This window comes from Notamacropus eugenii, chromosome 3 (assembly GCF_028372415.1).
Source record: "Notamacropus eugenii isolate mMacEug1 chromosome 3, mMacEug1.pri_v2, whole genome shotgun sequence".
NCBI lineage: Eukaryota > Metazoa > Chordata > Mammalia > Diprotodontia > Macropodidae > Notamacropus > Notamacropus eugenii.
The window spans coordinates 335,073,462-335,090,423 of NC_092874.1; the positions used below are offsets into that span (position 1 = coordinate 335,073,462).

Sequence of the window (16,962 nt, forward strand, 5' to 3'; positions counted from 1 at the left end):
AAGTATTGTGGAAATACAATCAGGATAACACAAGATCTAGCAGCTTCTACATTAAGGGATCAAAGGGCGTGGAATATCATATTCCAGAAGTCAAAGAAAGTAGGACTAAAACCAAGAATCACCTACCCAGCAAAACTGAGTATAATACTTCAGGGGAAAAATTGGTCTTTCAAAGAAATAAAGGACTTTCAAGCATTCTTGATGAAAAGACCAGAGCTGAAAAGACAATCTGACTTTCAAATGCAAGAATGAAGAGAAGCATGAAAAGGTAAACAGCAAAGAGAAGTCACAAAGGACTTAAAAAAGTTGAACTGTTTACATTCCTACATGGAAAGACAATATTTGTAACTCTTGAAACTTTTCAGTATCTGGGTAATGGGTGGGATTACACACACACACACACACACACACACACACACACACACACACACACGCACGCGTACATGCACACACAGAGACAGAGAGCACAGAGTGAATTGAATAGGATGGGATCATATCTTAAAAAAATGAAATTAAGGGGTGAGAGAGAAATATATTGGGAGGAGAAAGGGATAAATGGAATGGGGCAAATTATCTCTCATAAAAGAGGCAAGCAAAAGACTTTATAGTGGAGGGAAAAAGAAGGGAGGTGAGAGAAAAACATGAATTTTACTCTCATCACATTCCACTAAAGGAAGGAATAAAATGCACACTCATTTTGGTATGAAAACCTATCTTACACTACAGGAAAGTGGGGGAGAAGGGGATAAGCAGGGTCGGGGGGAGGATGGAAGGGAGGGCAATGGGAGGAGGGAGCAATTTGAAGTCAACACTCTTGGGGAAGGACAGCATCAAAAGAGAGAATAGAAGTAATGGGGGGCAGGATAGGATGGAGGGAAATATAGTTAGTCTTACACAACACAACTATTATGGAAGTCATTTGCAAAACTACACAGATTTGGCCTATATTGAATTGCTTGCCTTCCAAAGGGAATGGGTGGGGAAAGAGGGATGAAGAGAAGTTGGAACTCAAAGTATTAGGAACAACTGTCGAGTACTGTTCTTGCCACTAGGAAATAAGAACTACAGGTAAAGGGGTATATAAAGTTATCTGGCCCTACAGGACAAAAGAGAAGATGGGGACAAGGGAAGGGAGGGATGATAGAAGAGAGGGCAGATTGGTGATAGGGGCAATTAGAATGCTTGGTGTTTTGGGATGGGGGAGGGGACAAATGGGGAGAAAATTTGGAACCCAAAATTTTGTGAAAATGAATGTTAAAAGTTAAATAAATTAATAAAAAAATTTAAAAAAAAGAAAATTATTGGTTTTCATATTGCCCAAGTTTGTCTCTGTATCATTCCTCCTCCTCCCTTACCATGAGGAAGTCTTCCCTTTATAACCAATTTTTTTTTAAAGAAAAAGAACAAGAGAAAGAATAGCAAAACTGATGCATTAATGTAAAAAACCTGACAATTTATGTGATGTTTCATACCCACATTACCCTCCCTTCCCCTTCAACTCTGGCCGCTGGCAGAGGGGTTTTCTTTGGGACCAAGCTTGTCTTCTGTACTTCTGCAACATTCATTTTCCATTGTCCTGTGGTTCTTTCAAAACACTTACATTGTTGTAATATATATTACATACATGTGTGCATGTATATAAACATACATGTGATGGACATAGTTTTCCTGACTGCTTACTTAATTCCGATTAATTTCAGTTCATGTCAGTCTTTCCGTGCTTTTCATAATACTGCCATTTCTTATAGCACAATAATATTCTATTACATTCATGGGCCATCTGTTCTTTTTCTCAGCCATGCACTCAATGTCCATCTACTTTATTTCTAGTTCTTTGCTATCACAAAAAGTGCTCCTATGAATATTTTGATGTATATGGTGCCTTTCTTTTTATTCAATGACCTCCTTGGGCTATAACAATGATATCTTAATTACCAAATCCAATAACCTTTTCTTTCTTAAATTTTTTTTCTGAACTTAACAAAAACTAAATAAAAAAGGCAGTATTGCCATATACATAGAACAAAAGACGAGGATTGCATGTGAAACCACAGATCTCTGTTACGTATATCTTGTTTATCTTTTTCAAACACATAATAAATTAAATTTGTAGCTTTCAAAGCCACCCCATTTATCTGTGATTCTTTTGGCCTTCTTTCTACTCTCTTCTCTGTATTTTTAAAAAAGATGTTTCTAATGACTCCCTTTCTTTTTCTTTCTTTTTGACTATTCTATCCTTCCTCACATTCTGCCCCAAGGGAGAGAAAAAATAAAAACAAAACCTCTACAACAAATATGTATAGTAAAACAAAACAAATTCCCACACTGGCTGTGTCCAAAAATTGTACAACTTATTCTTTATTTTGAGAATATTATCTCTGTCAAGAGGTGAGTGGGTAGCATGCTTCATCATCAGTTCTCTGGAATTATAATAATTTTCCATTGTATAGATTATAACTCTTATGTCTTAAGATCAGCTATCTTTTAAAAAATTATGTATTTTTTTCACCAATCAACAAAAATCTGTCTTCTCTCCTTCCCACCCTAATTTCTCCCTACTTCTAATGGAGAATGAAAGAAAAGCAAAACCACTTTTACAAACATGTATAGTTTAGCAAAAGAAATTTTTGCACTGGCCATGGGCAAGAAATATTCATAGATTGGTGGTTGGTGTGACATCACACTGATTCCTAATTCCTTCAAGTCTGTTTACATCAGTTCACCTAAATCATCCTTGGTTTTTCCCCTTTATCCTTTCTGGGTGGTACAGTGAGTAGACAGCTGGACCTGAAGGAAAGAGGTTGTTGCTATCCAGTTATTTGAGTTGTGCTGGACTTTCTGTGACCCCATGGATGGGGGGTTTTCTTGGCAAAGATATTGGAGTGCTTTGCCATTTCCTTCCCTAGCTCACTTTATAGATGAGGAAACTGAGACAGACAGGGTGAAATGACTTGTTCAGGGTCACACAGTTACTCAGTGTCTGAGGCTATATTGAAATTCAAGTCTTGCTGACTCCAGGCCTGGCAGTCTATCCACTGTACCACCTAGATGCCCCTGGAGTCAGGAAGACCTGAGTTCCTATCTGACCTCAGACACTTACGAGCTGTGTGACCCATGGCAAATCACTTAACCACTATCTGTCTCCGTTTCCTCAATTGTAAAATGGGAATCATTAACACCTACCTCCCAGGGCTTCTGTGAGGACCAAATGAGATAATAATTGTAAAGCACTTTGCACAGTGCCTGGCACACAGTAAGCACTATGTAAATGTTAGCTATTATTTTTTAGTATTATTTCTTAGAGCACGATCTTATTTCATCACATTTATTGCTATGACTTGTTCAACTTTTCCTCAGTTGATGGGCACACCCTCAGATTCCCATTCTGTTCACCTCAAAAGGAGCTACAAATATTTTTGTACATTCTTAAAAGTTTGTTTTGCTTAGAAACAATCCCTCTTTCAGTATATAGCTTCCTTTTAATTCTCTCTTCTCCCTTTACCTATTTCCTTGAATGAAATGTCTTTCTGTACCCAACTGTGTGTATATATCTTTCCCTTCTTTGACCAGATGAGATGAGAAGTTGAAGTATTGGTTACTCCTCCATACCCTCCCTTCCTTGTTTGTATAGTCTACTTGTATACCCTAATAATATGAGGTAATTATTTTCTTAACTTCCCTTTTCTTCTCACTCCCCACCTCCCCCAGTATATTCCTTTTTCCTTCTCTTCAGATCATCAATACATAAAAGAACCAGTTCCAGGTCTTCTATGACCCATGACAATGACAGGGTTCAGAGGGGACACATCATCTTCCCCATGTTATACTGTAAGCAATTCAGCCTTGTTTAGTCCTTTATCATTGTTCATTTGTGTTTACCTTTTTATGTGTCTTTTAACTTCTGTGTTTGAACTTCAAAGTTTCTACACAGCTATATTCTTTTCATCAGGAATGCTTGGAAGTCATCTATTTCATTAAAGATCCATTTTATCCCTTAGTAGTATCATATTTAGTTTGCCTGAGTAAATTGTTCTTGGCTGGAAGCTTATATTCTTAGCCTTCTGGAATATTATATTCTAAGCCCTAGGCTTCTTTGAAATGGAAACTGCTAACTTGAATGTAATTCTCACTGCAACTTCTTGGTCCTTGGATTCTTTCTTTTTGGCTGCTAGTACTATTTTTTTCTTTGACCTGGAAGCTATGGATTGTGGCTATGATGTTCCTGGGAGTTTCCATTTTGGGGTTTCTTTCAGGAGGTGACAATGGATTCTTTCTTCTTCTACTTTGCCTTCTGGTTCTAAGAAAATCTTGGCAGTTTTCTCTTAAGATATCCTGAAATACGATGTCTAGACTCTTTGTGATCTTGGAGTTCAGACAGTCCAATAATTCTTAAATTTTTTTCTTCTATTTGTTTTCAAGGTCAGTTGTTTTTGCTATGAGATATCTTACATTTTCTTCTAAGTTTTCAGTCTTTTGATTTTCTTTTAATACTTCTTGTCTCATGGAGTTACTGGCTTCTATTTGGTTCAATCTAATTTTCACGGAGTTTGTTGCTTGGGCAAGGTTTTGTATATCTCGAGCCAAGCTGTTAACCCCTTTCTGAATCTTTCTTCCAAAGTTCCTGTTTCTTTTCCATAACTTTGTTTTATTCTCTTCTAAGAATTTTAGTTGAATTTTTGTCCAAGTTATGCTTTCTTTGAAGCTTTGCTTATATATGTTTTGGAGTCATTCTCTTCTTCTGGTTTGTGTCTTGAACATCCCTTGACAACGTCATAACTTTTTATGGTGGACTTCTTTTTCTGTTTTATCATTCTTCTAGTCTAGTTTGATTTTGAAGTTGATGTTAGGACTGGGTTCTGTGTGCTCATGGAGGCAAGGTCTGGTCTGGTTCTGCTGCTGTATTTGAGCGTTGTTACTCCACGTTTGCAGGGACAGCTTCAGCTGGGGAGCTGCGTGCTTTAAGTCCTCCTAAAGCACTATGATCCAGAGCAACATCTGATTGCTGCCCTTCTGTTTGGGGCTCTGCAAGTTACTGACCTTGGTTCTGGTCTGGGCACTACAACCCTGCTGACAGATTCAGCCACTACCAGTTAGCTGGGAAGCCTGCTAATCCAGAGTCACCAAACTGTAGGCTTCTCTTTGTTCTAAGATTTCTGCTGTGGTTATTCCTCTGTAGGCTTCAGACTGTGCTACAAGAGGGTGCTGAGACTCTGCTCTGCTCCTACTATCTGAGATACACAACAACTGCTTGCTTCAGAACTTGCTCCTTTTCTGGTACATTGCCCAGGACTCCCCTACTTGGGAATGCCATCCCCGTAGATACAAGGTTTTTCCTCAGTCCACCCTTAATCTCTGATCTAGAGCTGCAACTTCCCATTGCAATGCCCCAAATATAGTTCTGGGGGTGCCTAGAATAGGTTTGGAACCTTCTCTTGCTCTGGTACACAGCTTCTCTGTGGGTGCTGGGAACTGGACTTGGCCCAGTCCTAGCCTGTGTCTACAGACCTGTTTCTGTGCTGACCTGGGCCGGACAAGTGAATGGAGTCCTGCTATTACTCTACCATCTTGGCTCTGCCTCTGTTTTTCTTTATATTATTTTCTCCTTAATGTTTCTGTACAAATTATTCTGGTTCTGCCCACTTCACACTGCCCACAGATCTTCTGATTCTGAAATCATCTCCAGTGTTCTTTGCTCATTCTTTATCTTTCCTGATCTCTCTGTGATCATGCCCACTAACAAACAGTAGGTGATCCCAAAACTCTACCCTGGAGCCTCTTCTATTTTCTTTCTCTACTTTCTCCCTTGGTGATCTCATCAACTTCCATGAATTCAACAATCATCTCTATCTAAATGATTCACAGATCTGTATTTCAAATTCTAATCTCTCTCCTGAGCTACAGTCATGCATTGTCTACTATCTCTAGGACATTTTGAACTGGCTATCCCATGGGCCCTCAAACTTCACATGTTCAGAATAGAACTCACTATCTTTTCCCCCAAACTCTCCCTTCTTCCTAACTTTCCTAGTACTGTTGAGAACATCCTCCCAGTCACCCATGTCCATTACCACAGTTTCATCCTTGACTCCTCATTCTCACTCATCTCACATGTACATTACATTGCCAAATTTTGTTGTTTTTACCCTAAAAACATTTCACATAAGTCTCCTATTCTTCACTCACATTAGCCCTACCCCTCAGGTTAGGCCTTTGTCACCTCTAGCCTGGACTATATTGGAATAATATTCTTTTTTTTTGGTAGTCATGTTGTGAAAGAAAACACAGACAAAACACCAAAACCAAAAACAAAAACAAACTCAAGAAAAATAAAGCAAAACAAAAGCGTGCTTCAGTTGGAATAACCTTCCAAGCTGGTGTCTCTTTCCCTCGAGTTTCTTCCCTCTCCAATTCATCTCTACAACTATCAAGGTGATTTTTCTAAAGCATAAGTTTGACCACATTATGCCCTGCTCATGAGTTTCAGAGACTCCTTATTACCTGTAGAATGAAACAAATCCCTCTCTTTCGCATTTCAAGCTCTTCACAAGTTGGCTTCTAGTTACCTTTCCAGTCTCCCCATGTGAATTTGGCGACCCACTTGTACTGGCCTACTTACAGTTCCTCACAAACGACCTTCTACCTTTCTCCTCCATGCCTCAACTCTGACTGGACCCCAGCCTGAAATATTCTATCCCTTAACTCTCATATCTTGGCTTTCCTCAAGACTCAGATCAAGTTCCACTCTCTACAGACTTTCCCCAGTTTCCTCAGAAGCTAGTATCATTCCCTGCTTAGATTATCATCTATCTACTGTGTGTGTGTAGGTGTTATGTGTATATGTATGTACTTTTGTATACCTAGTTAAGGGTCTTTTTCATTAGAATTTATGTTTCTTGAGTACATGAACTATTTTTGCCTTTTTTTTTTTTTGGTATCCCTAGTGCTTACAGTAGTAACTGGCACATAGCGTTTTATAAATGTTTGCTGCCTGACTGCCTTGTCCATTAAGAACTTTCGTTTATTTTAACCTCAGATTAGTACCTCAATATATTGAACCTTTCTTTATATTAAAAAAAAACGTGAATGAAAGTCCCCCACTTGACAAAGGGTCCATATCTGACTGTCAGTCAAATAGTTTATAGACCATTTTATACTGTAGTCCGACAGCTACTCTACTGAAAGGAAAAAATGTGTTATATTCTTTTTTTCTCTGAGACCAAAACCAGACCTCCTGATTTTGCTTCAATCATCCCTCAAAGGTTTGGGGGCTCCTTGTTTTTTATATCTCAGTATCTGATATTTGCATTGAGGGGAGAGCTGCTTTAGAAGATATCTGAATTTAATATTTGCTACTTTGCCAATTGTTCCCACATCTATCATTTCATCTCATTTCATCTCACAATGGTCCTGGCTCAACAGAGACACCAGAGGCAGAATTTTTAAGAAGTGACAGAATCAGATCAACAGATAAGAAAGATTGTCCCAACAATGGCATGAAGGATAAAGCAGAGGCAGGAAAGACCTTTTGGGAAGCTATTATAATAGTTGAGAAATGGGAGTGAATGAGATTGCCAAAGGGGAACTGGTACAGAGAGATCAGAAGAAGACCGGACATACTCCTGGAAAACACACATATTCATTAGTAGGGAAGGAGATGAGGAATCCGTAAAGGATAGAAAAAAAGAAGAATCAGAGAGGTAAAAGTAGAACCACAAGAGTATAATCTCTGAAGCTGAGTGAGGAGAAAACAGAAAGGGGTAGATCAATAACGTCAAAGGTTTAGGCGGATGAGGTCTGAACAAAAGGCCATTGGATCTAGCAATTAGGAGGTTACTAGTGAATTTAGAGAGGGCAGTTTTGGTATGGTAGTAGTGATAGAGGTCAGACTGCAAGGGTTTGAGGAGAGATGAGACAATAAAGAAATACATATGACTGAAGGAGTTTAGGAGAGTGAGAGAGAAGGGGAGGGAGGGAGACAAGACACAGAGATAAAGGATTCACTGAGTAAGGGAGAATAACAATAGTTCACATTTATGTGATGTTTTAGGACTTTACATAACAACTCTATGGGATAGATATTATTATTATTATCTCCTCTTTAAAGATGGAGAAACTGAGGCCCAGAGAGATTCAGTGACTTGCTTAAGGTCACACAGATAGTAAATGTCTGAGGTAGGATTGAGACCTAGGTTTTCCTAACTCTAGGTGAAGCATTCTATTTACTGTACTATGTTTATTACCAATCCATATAAAAGAGATACTTTTTTTTAGTACTGGGGAGACTTGAGCAGTATTCAAATAGGTGGAATTCAGGTCCCTAGCTATACTTTATTTTCTCTTCAAAGGAGGGCACTTTACAACCAATTGATTCCCAAGATAAGAAAGGAGAGGGTAAGATAGCATCTAGTTGTTCTTGATGAATTCAAGACACCTGGTCTAGACAAAAAGCTACATCGTGTAGCTGAAAGAACTGGCAGATGTGATTACTAAGCCACTATCAACAATATATGAAAGACCATGTAAAGTGAAAGAAGTACTACAAGATGGGAGACAGGCAAATGTCCCCATTTTTTTTAAGGAAAGAAAGAGAACAGAATGGGCAAACCATAGGCCAGTAAGCCTGACTTCAATTCCTATGTAAATTCCAGAATGGATCATTAAAGAGATGGCCGTAGAACAGTGAAAAAGGGAGGCAGTGGTTACAAAGAGTCAGCAGAGATTCATCAAGAACAAGTCATTTCCTTTTTTGGCAGGATTAATAAAACTACTAGATGAGAGAATACTGTGAATATATAGTACCCATATTTTAGCAAAGCTTCGATAAAGTATCTTAAACTGTTCTTGTGGAGAAGATAGAGAGATATGAATTAAATGATAATATAATCAGATAGATGGAGAAGTGGTTGGATGGATAGACAGAAAGAGTAGTTGTTAATGGTTCAATGTCAACATGGCAGGAAGTCTCCAAGGGAATATACCCCAGGGACCTGTACTCTATGGTCCTGTACTGTTTAACATTTTTATCAATGACTTGGAAAAAAGCATAGGTATTAGGTTCATAAAATCTGCAGATGACACAGAATGTGGAGGGATAGCTAATAAACTGGGTGACTGAGTCAGGATCCAAAAATCTTGACAGGAACTGGGGTAAAGCATTAGTAATAAACTTAATTTCAATGGGGATAAACAAAATTTTGCACTTAGGAACAAACAAATTAACTTTATAAAATAAGGGAGGCATTAGTTAGCAGTTATTTTGAAAAAGATCTGGGTGTTTTAGTGGATCACAAAAAAAGTGGATCATAAAGCAGCAGTTTGATGTAGCATTCAAAAAAATTAATAAGATCTTGGGCTTAAGAAGGGTATAACTTCCAGGAATACAAAGGTGATAGTTCCATCAAGTCTCATTTAAAGCGTTGTATTCAGTATCGGGCACCATGTTTTAAGAAGGATATTGATGATAAGCTGAGGAATGTCTAGTAGTCCCTGTCACACGAGAAGGAATTGAACACGTGTGGTCTAAAGAAGGGATGGAGAGAGGAAAGGGAAAGAACAGTATGATGCTGCCATCAAATATTGGAAGGGCCCTCATGGGGAGGAGGAATTAGAATTCTGTTTGGCTCCAAAGAGCTTCTGAACTCACAGCCATGGGGAGAAGTTATAAAGAAGCTAATTTCTCCTTGGAGGTTTTTAAGCAGAAGTTGAACAACCACTTTGTCACTTATGTTGTTGTGGGGATTTTTTTCATGCTATTCAGGTGCCTTACAACTCTTTTAAAAAATATTTTATTTTTTCCAATTACATATACAATTTTTTAACATTTATTTAAAAAAAATTTTTTTTGAGTTCCAAATTTTGCTTCCTTGAAACTCTTAAATTCTATGAGTCAGTGGCAAGAGAGCCTAGAGATCTACAAGAGAGAGAATGACTGATAAGTAACATCCCCCAAAAGGAGGGAGGGAATGATATCAAGAGTTCAAGTCATGGAATTAGCCTCAGGGAGGAATAAGACTATGTATCATTATTTTTTTTTGATGACCAGGAGGAAGGGAGAGTCGATGCAGGTCGCTAAATAGTTTCAAGGAAAGAAGGAGAGTTGAGGGAGATCATGCTGGATGGCTTCAGTCCTCACAGTGGAGGATAAAGGCTAGGTCATTTATTTTAAATGTGTGTGTGTATGTTGGGGGAAGGTTGGAGGGGTGGTCTAGGGATAGTTAGTGGTGGAAAGGGAGAAAAAAAGATTTAGAATGGCTACTATGGGAAATTTGGTAACAGTCAATATGGCAGAATAGAAGCATTGTCTAACAGTCGGTGGTGTAATAGACTGCTGGGCCTGGAGTTAAAAAGACCTGGGTTCAAATTAGATCTTAGACACTTATTAGCTGTGTGATCCTGGGCAAGTGATTTAACCTCTGTTTGCCTTAATCCACTGGGAGAAGTAAATGGAAAACCACTATAGTATCTTTGCAAAAAAAAAAAAAACGAACAACCCCAAAACCAAATCAGCCACATTCAGTATGGTTCATGGGATCACAAAAAGTCAGATATGACTGAACAATAACTGGCAGAACTGAGGGCCTGGCTGAGCTTATGTGCCACAGATGTGTAAAACAAGACATCAGCTTGATTTTTGTTATTTTCTCCACCAGTTATTTGCAGTCATGGAAGAAGAGAAGGGAAATCAAACAAAGCGGATTATTTGGGCTTGAAAATTTGAAAGTGGAAAACAAGAGAAAATCTTTGGGCCAAAGGGATTCTCAGGTATGACCATCAGAGAGGTGGTTTGGGGAGAAATGTGTTCAAGGTTAGGTTAAGAGAGTTTGGGGAAACAGGGCAAAGATCAAGGGCTCAAAGATTCAGTCTTTAGACTGGAAGGGACTTCTGAGGTTTTCTAGTTTGCTCCCTCATTTTAAAGCTGATGAAACTGAAGCAAAGGAAGTTAAATGACCTGCCCAAGTAAGCAGCAAAGGGGTATTAGAACTCAGTTCCTGTGACTGCAGAACCCATGCACATTTCACTATCCTAGGCTTACCCCTCTCCAATGATGACTTGAGGTGTAGGAGGCCCTCAGATAGTTTTCTTAATGGCTGAAGGCCACCACTATCCTGTGGCTAGTTCTACCCTGGATTGGGGATGAGAGATTAGAGATCTCTCCAACCATAACCTCGGGATGGATCTAAGAGAATACAACTGCACTACTCTGAGACTCTCACTCCTAGGTTTTTCTCTTTGTTAACCTATTCTCCAAATTTTATCCTCCTTTCATTGGCAAGGCTGTAGTTATCAATTTTGGCTCCTGGAATAAGAGTGATGACTAAAATCCCCTGAGATGGGACAGATCCCAGGACAGGCCCCATAGCATTGAAACAGAGACCCCAATCAGAATCAGGTCGGAGAGGCTGCTGCTAGAGGAGGATGCAGAGCCTGGCAAGAATGGGGAGGAGCTCGTGGGGTGCAGGAAGGTTTCAGGATGCTATGTCAGCCGATATACCAGCTTTCACCTTCACCGTGTCATGACTTTATCCAGATCATTTACAGTCTAGTGCAGGTACGATGGGGGAGGGAAAACCTGTTTCCCAAGAGAGTTTGGTACAGGGACTCTTAACCTGGGATCCATAAGAACCCCTGGCTTGGGGATGCAGCACAGACAGACTATTCCTGGCTCTTAGCAAACCCCAGGAGGTACAGAAGGCAGAGACTGTCTCCTAGACTTCAGAGGAGGCAAATATGTTACTGTGGCTGAGCACCTGTGGGGGTCAGCAGCCTGATGACCAGCGACTGGAGAGTCGTGTCTAGAAGGGCTTAGCAAGGGAGCAGAGGCAGCTGGCCACAGACTGGGGGAGGAGAAGAGGGCTTGGAGCTGAGGCAGGACTGCCAAGCACTTTGGATAAAAGCTCTGGTCCTTCCATCCTAGTTAAACTCTGTTTACTGTCTACTCTTCCTCCACAGGCTTGCCACTTGTGCTAATGATAACAGTAATAACAATCGTTTATATTTGTATAATTCTTTAAGATTTACAAAGTACTTTGCTCACAACAATCCTAAAAGGGAGGTAATGTCGATATTATTTCATTTCACAAATGAGGAAAGCAAGGCACAGAAAGGTTAAATAATTCTCCCAGAGTCATCAAGCTAATACACATTTAAATCAGGTCTCCAAACCACTGTTCTTTCCAACACACTCCACCAAAACACCTAGGATCCACGTTGTCTGGCATCAATTATTTAGCTGAGCCCCACAACTTTACCCTGTGACTTTAGCATTCACTAATGACTTTCCATTTTTTAACTCTTTCATTGATTAGTGTATATACACTGAGCCAACTCCTCTGCAACAAAGGATAAATAAGAATGTGAACGCAACAAGAGAAGCGTTTAAACATGTTCATCCAGTATCCAATTTTTGTCTCTCTGGCACTTTTATGACTTTCCTTAGTGATCATTATGTTTTAGTTAGTGTTCAAAAAGGAACAAAAATCTTATCCTGACAATCTGGTTAAATTTCCAATATTCAACAAAAAGTGAAATGCAGCAAAATTCAACTAACCCCCTTCAGGTGAGAGCAATTTAACTGACCAAGCCAATCAGGAGAGAGAAAGATGAAAATGAAAGTGTGCCCATGACTCAACTGGATGAATTCCAATGTATTAAATACTAGTCACAAGGTGATATTAGATATCAGCTCTTTGTTGATCAATGCCTACAACACATGTGTCACATATGGGCAAGATCTAGTTATTAAAAAAAATACTTTGTAAAAGATCATCACACATGAGGTTGTCCTCTCCTCTCTCCCACTGTTTCAAAGCAATATCATTAATACTTTATAACCCAACCCCATGCCAGGAAACCCCTGCTGGTGTTCCACTGGCATCTCTGCAATGTCACTGCTAGGTTGAAAAAATTAATGATCTTGGGTTGGGTATGCCTGTACAGGAAAATGCTTCTCAAGCTCCACCCCACACCTTGTTTATTCTTAGATATATTTTATAATTTATATAGTTATAGTTCAGTACAATAAAAGGATCCATAAAGCTTGGAATTTGTTTTAATGAGGTCCCCACCATGTTCCCTTCCCAACTTCCCTCCCAACATATATACATAAACACAGAAACTGGAGTGCATATAAATCTGTAGTTTATTTGGTCCCTAAATGCATTACTGTAAATCTAACCTGACCACTCCCCAAGCCAAAGTCCCTTTAAGTCATTCTTATGCATTCTGTCCCTCCTCCTAGAATCTGGAATCAGGGAAGCTTGCTGATCTACACAGTGGTTAAGTGGCAGCCAGTTTGCCAGAAAATGCTGCCAGTTTGCAAATGGAGGTAGAAAGGATCCACTGTTTTGGAGTCAAACTTGAGGCCACAGATAGCAGGGCCTAAATCCCAGTTTCACCTCACTGCTTCTCTGGTTCTGCAACACATTTAGTACATTTAAATTCCTAGCTATGTCTCTCAACTAGTATTAATGAGGAGAGGGCTGGGGACTGCCTCAGGGCGCCACCTACTGGACTTGAGCACCATTTCAAAGAGTACTTCAGAGGCTGCTATCAATCTAGGTGGAAATCTGATGGAATTATAGTTCATGGCATACGTCAGGGAGCTGTAGATTTGCTTTGCTTGATCTCAGTCCACTAGTGGACCCATTTACATACATGGGAATGCTACAGCCACTGGTCTCTGAAAATTCAGTGTACCTGCAGCCCTGCTCAGGGTGTATATGTGTGGGGGTGGGGTGGGGGGGTGGCATGAGAAAGAGGGGATCAAAAAAATAATCCAAAATTAGAACTTTATTAGTTGGAAAGACAAAGGAATTCTTTCCCCCATTCATTTCTCCTTCATATCAAAATGATCTTAGAATATTTTATTTAATACAATTTTTAAAATTAATTTTATACTATACAAAAGTTGTCTCTACATAAGATGGGGTTTTCAGTTTACTAGTGAACCTGAGCTTTTCTGAAATGGACAGGAGGGGATTTGAGGGCTGTAAGGGACCTCAGAGATCACCTGGTCCAACCCCCTCATTTCATAGATGAAGAATCTGCAGCTCTTCCAAAAGTGCTCTTGGTGCTTGTGACCAGTTCATATTCCCTTGTGAAGTTTCAGGTGGGAGTATATCAATACTGACCTCTTTGGTATTTGTGTTTTGGTCCTTGTCCCCATAGAAAGATTCTATGGTCTTTTCTTTCCTGCTTTGCTTCTTACTCATGATGATGACAGTCACCCTTTTCCTGGCTTTTAAAGTAGATCTCTGCTTCTAGGGCCACAGTTCTTGTGCCTTGAACTTGAGGTTTTGTGTGTTGTGGCCTCTGATTCTTTCAGCTAGAAGCTACAAAGCTGCAGCTTACCTGGTGCTTAGCTGGCTGGTGTGAGAAAGCAGAGGCCAGGGGAAGTCTTTTTGTATTTCCCCGGGATTTACTCTGGGGCTAGCTTGTTAAGTGTGGGGGAAGGGTGATCTGGCCACAGAAGGTCTCCTCTGCTGATCTAGAGCATAGGCAAGCTCAGCAGTTGGTGATTCCAGTTGCCCTAGTGTCTTCCAGATTCCCCTGAGCTGCTGAGGCATGCCTGGGATCCTGGTGTTGGTGGTTGAGGGGCTCCACCTCCATGGGGCTCCGGATCTCCTCCCAGTTTGCTGAGATGGGGCTGTCTGGGACAGCTCCAGTCCTGTACTGGAGTACAGTCCCCTACAGTCACAGCAAGAGGGCCCCTCCTTAGCGATTTTCCTTGCCTCATGTGCTAAGAGACTGTTTGCCCCTTCTGCTAAACCCACTGTTTCAGGATTTTTCTGGGGAGATATTTTATGGTTCTTTCAAGGTCAACAGGGGAAGGGGAGAGAGCATTTACCCATCACTCCACCTTTCTGGCTCCCAGAAGTGATAAAGAATCTGAAGAATGGAAAAGGGAAAGGAGCTGTCCATGGGATCTCAGTCAGCCCTAATAGCATCTGGGCACACTGTAAAAATGGGGATGGCCAAACACTTTCTCCTCATGGATGCATTCTGTTTGTACTTTTAGTCTCTGTATCAACTGAAGCTCAGGTGCACATAAAATAACTTGTGTGATTTATGGCTACCTTTTATGCATTAGGATACATTTCAGCAATGTCATGAATTAGATAGGTTTTAGTGGCTAATCTAGAAACCTAAAGTATTATTTACTAAATGACACTCTTCACAGAAACAGGAAGTTTTAAGTTATAAACAAAGTTAAAGAACTTACAAAATAAACTTTTTAAACACAAGTCATTTGTAAATTGGGAACTGCTTATGCTTCCTGCCTTTCTAGTTTTCTTACACATTACTCTTCCTTCCTCATCTACTGCCATGGTTTCCCTGGCTACCTTCAAGTCCTAGCTAAAATCTCTTATGCAAGAAGCCTTTCTTGATTCACCCGATGCTTTCCCTCTGTGATTATCTCCAAATTATCCTGTACATATCTTGCTTGTACATAGTTGTTATTTCATCCGGCTGCCTTTTGCCTTTCTTTGTATCCCCAACACTTGGCACAGTACCTGGGACATAGCAGGCACTGAATAGGTGTTTACTGATGACTAATTCTGCTCCAAGGGCAAGTTTCTAAATACTAAATGATGCCCGTATAGAGACAATAATCGTTCCAGGTTATAAATAAGGTTCAGATCCTTGGAGGTGAATGGAAAATGGGCCTAAAAAATTAAGTGCCATAAATAAAATAATTTTTATGAGGGTCAAGATGGAAGTTGGGGCATACTGCTGGTATTTTTTCTCATGGCATCAGCTCTCCCTGAAGCTCACCTAGTTCCTTCTTCAGGTGCCTTCTTGAATGCTGCCTGGGCCCAACTCTAATTAACCATATGCTAAACTAGCTTTTTTAACCTCAAGCAAGTCACTTTACTTTTCTGAGTTTCAGTATCATCAACTGTAAGATGAAGAGGTATGGATCAGATACAAAGTATGGACTCAAGAGATTCAGAAACAGTGAATGACGAGGTCTAAAGAATAATGATGATGTCAACTTGGAAGGAGGTCCTTAAATGAAGTGTCCCATGATCTGTCCTTGACTATACACTGTTCAAAATTTTAATCAATAACTTGGATGAAGGCACAGAAAGCATATTGATCATGCCGCTGATAACATGCAGCAGTAATCCTTTCAACTGACCTTTCATTGTAGGCCCATGCCCAATCTCCAATTCTGTTACCTCTAACCTAGCCCAGCCCTTCATTGTCTGTTACCTCCAGACTGCACTTGGCCTCTTCCCTCCCTGGATTCCATCTAGACCCACAATGGGTCTTGCCCCCGTTAAACTGCTCAGATTCAATCTGGCCAGTTTGTCAATACAAGCATCACAAAGGCTCAGATTCCTTAAGAATCTGGCCAATGGTGTGGATTCTTAAAATGTTGCCCACAACTAGTCTTTTAGTAAATCCAGTCTCTGACTGAAAGAAGGTTTGGGTTGAATTCTTTCTAGACAGGACCTGCATTGTTTGCCCTTGAATTTCAGATTCCCAGCACCCCTAGACCATAACACTACAGCTTTGCTGAAGTTGTTACATTTGTTTCACCTAGTTTTTTCAGTTGATGCTCTATAGTTTTCTAAGTACACCATCATATCATCTGCAAAGAGCAACAGTTTTGTTTCCTCATTGCCTATTTTTAATCCTTTTTTTCTTGTGTTATTGATATAGCTAGCAATTCTAGTGAGGTAGCTTGTGGCTCTGTGGATGGAGCTCTGTGCCTGGAGTTGGGAAGATGTGAATTCAAATCCAGCCTCATATACTTCCTAGCTATGTGACCCTGGACAAGTCACTTAACCTCTGATGCATGACAAAAGGATCCATTGGTGAAGGAAATGGCAAACCACTTTTTTTTTTTTGAAAATCCTTTTTGATGTCTTCCAGAAATTCTTGTTGTGCTTGTATTCAATTCATTTCTTTTTTCAGGCTTTGCTTGTATCTGGTTTTGACTTCACTGTCTTCTTC

The 16,962-nt window shown here is 40.0% G+C and overlaps 1 protein-coding gene and 1 long non-coding RNA gene across 5 annotated transcripts in view; one reads left to right on the plus strand and one right to left on the minus strand.

Annotated features, from left to right (window-relative positions):
- Positions 1–16,962, minus strand: part of TOM1L2 (target of myb1 like 2 membrane trafficking protein) — a 152,868-nt gene that overhangs the window by 34,618 nt on the left and 101,288 nt on the right. The window lies entirely within an intron of this gene.
- Positions 1,302–16,962, plus strand: part of LOC140530989 (uncharacterized) — a 50,281-nt gene continuing 34,620 nt past the window's right edge. The window contains exon 1 of the long non-coding RNA XR_011976231.1: positions 1,302–10,761. This is a non-coding gene — a long non-coding RNA (uncharacterized lncRNA). The remainder of the gene's footprint in view (positions 10,762–16,962) is intronic.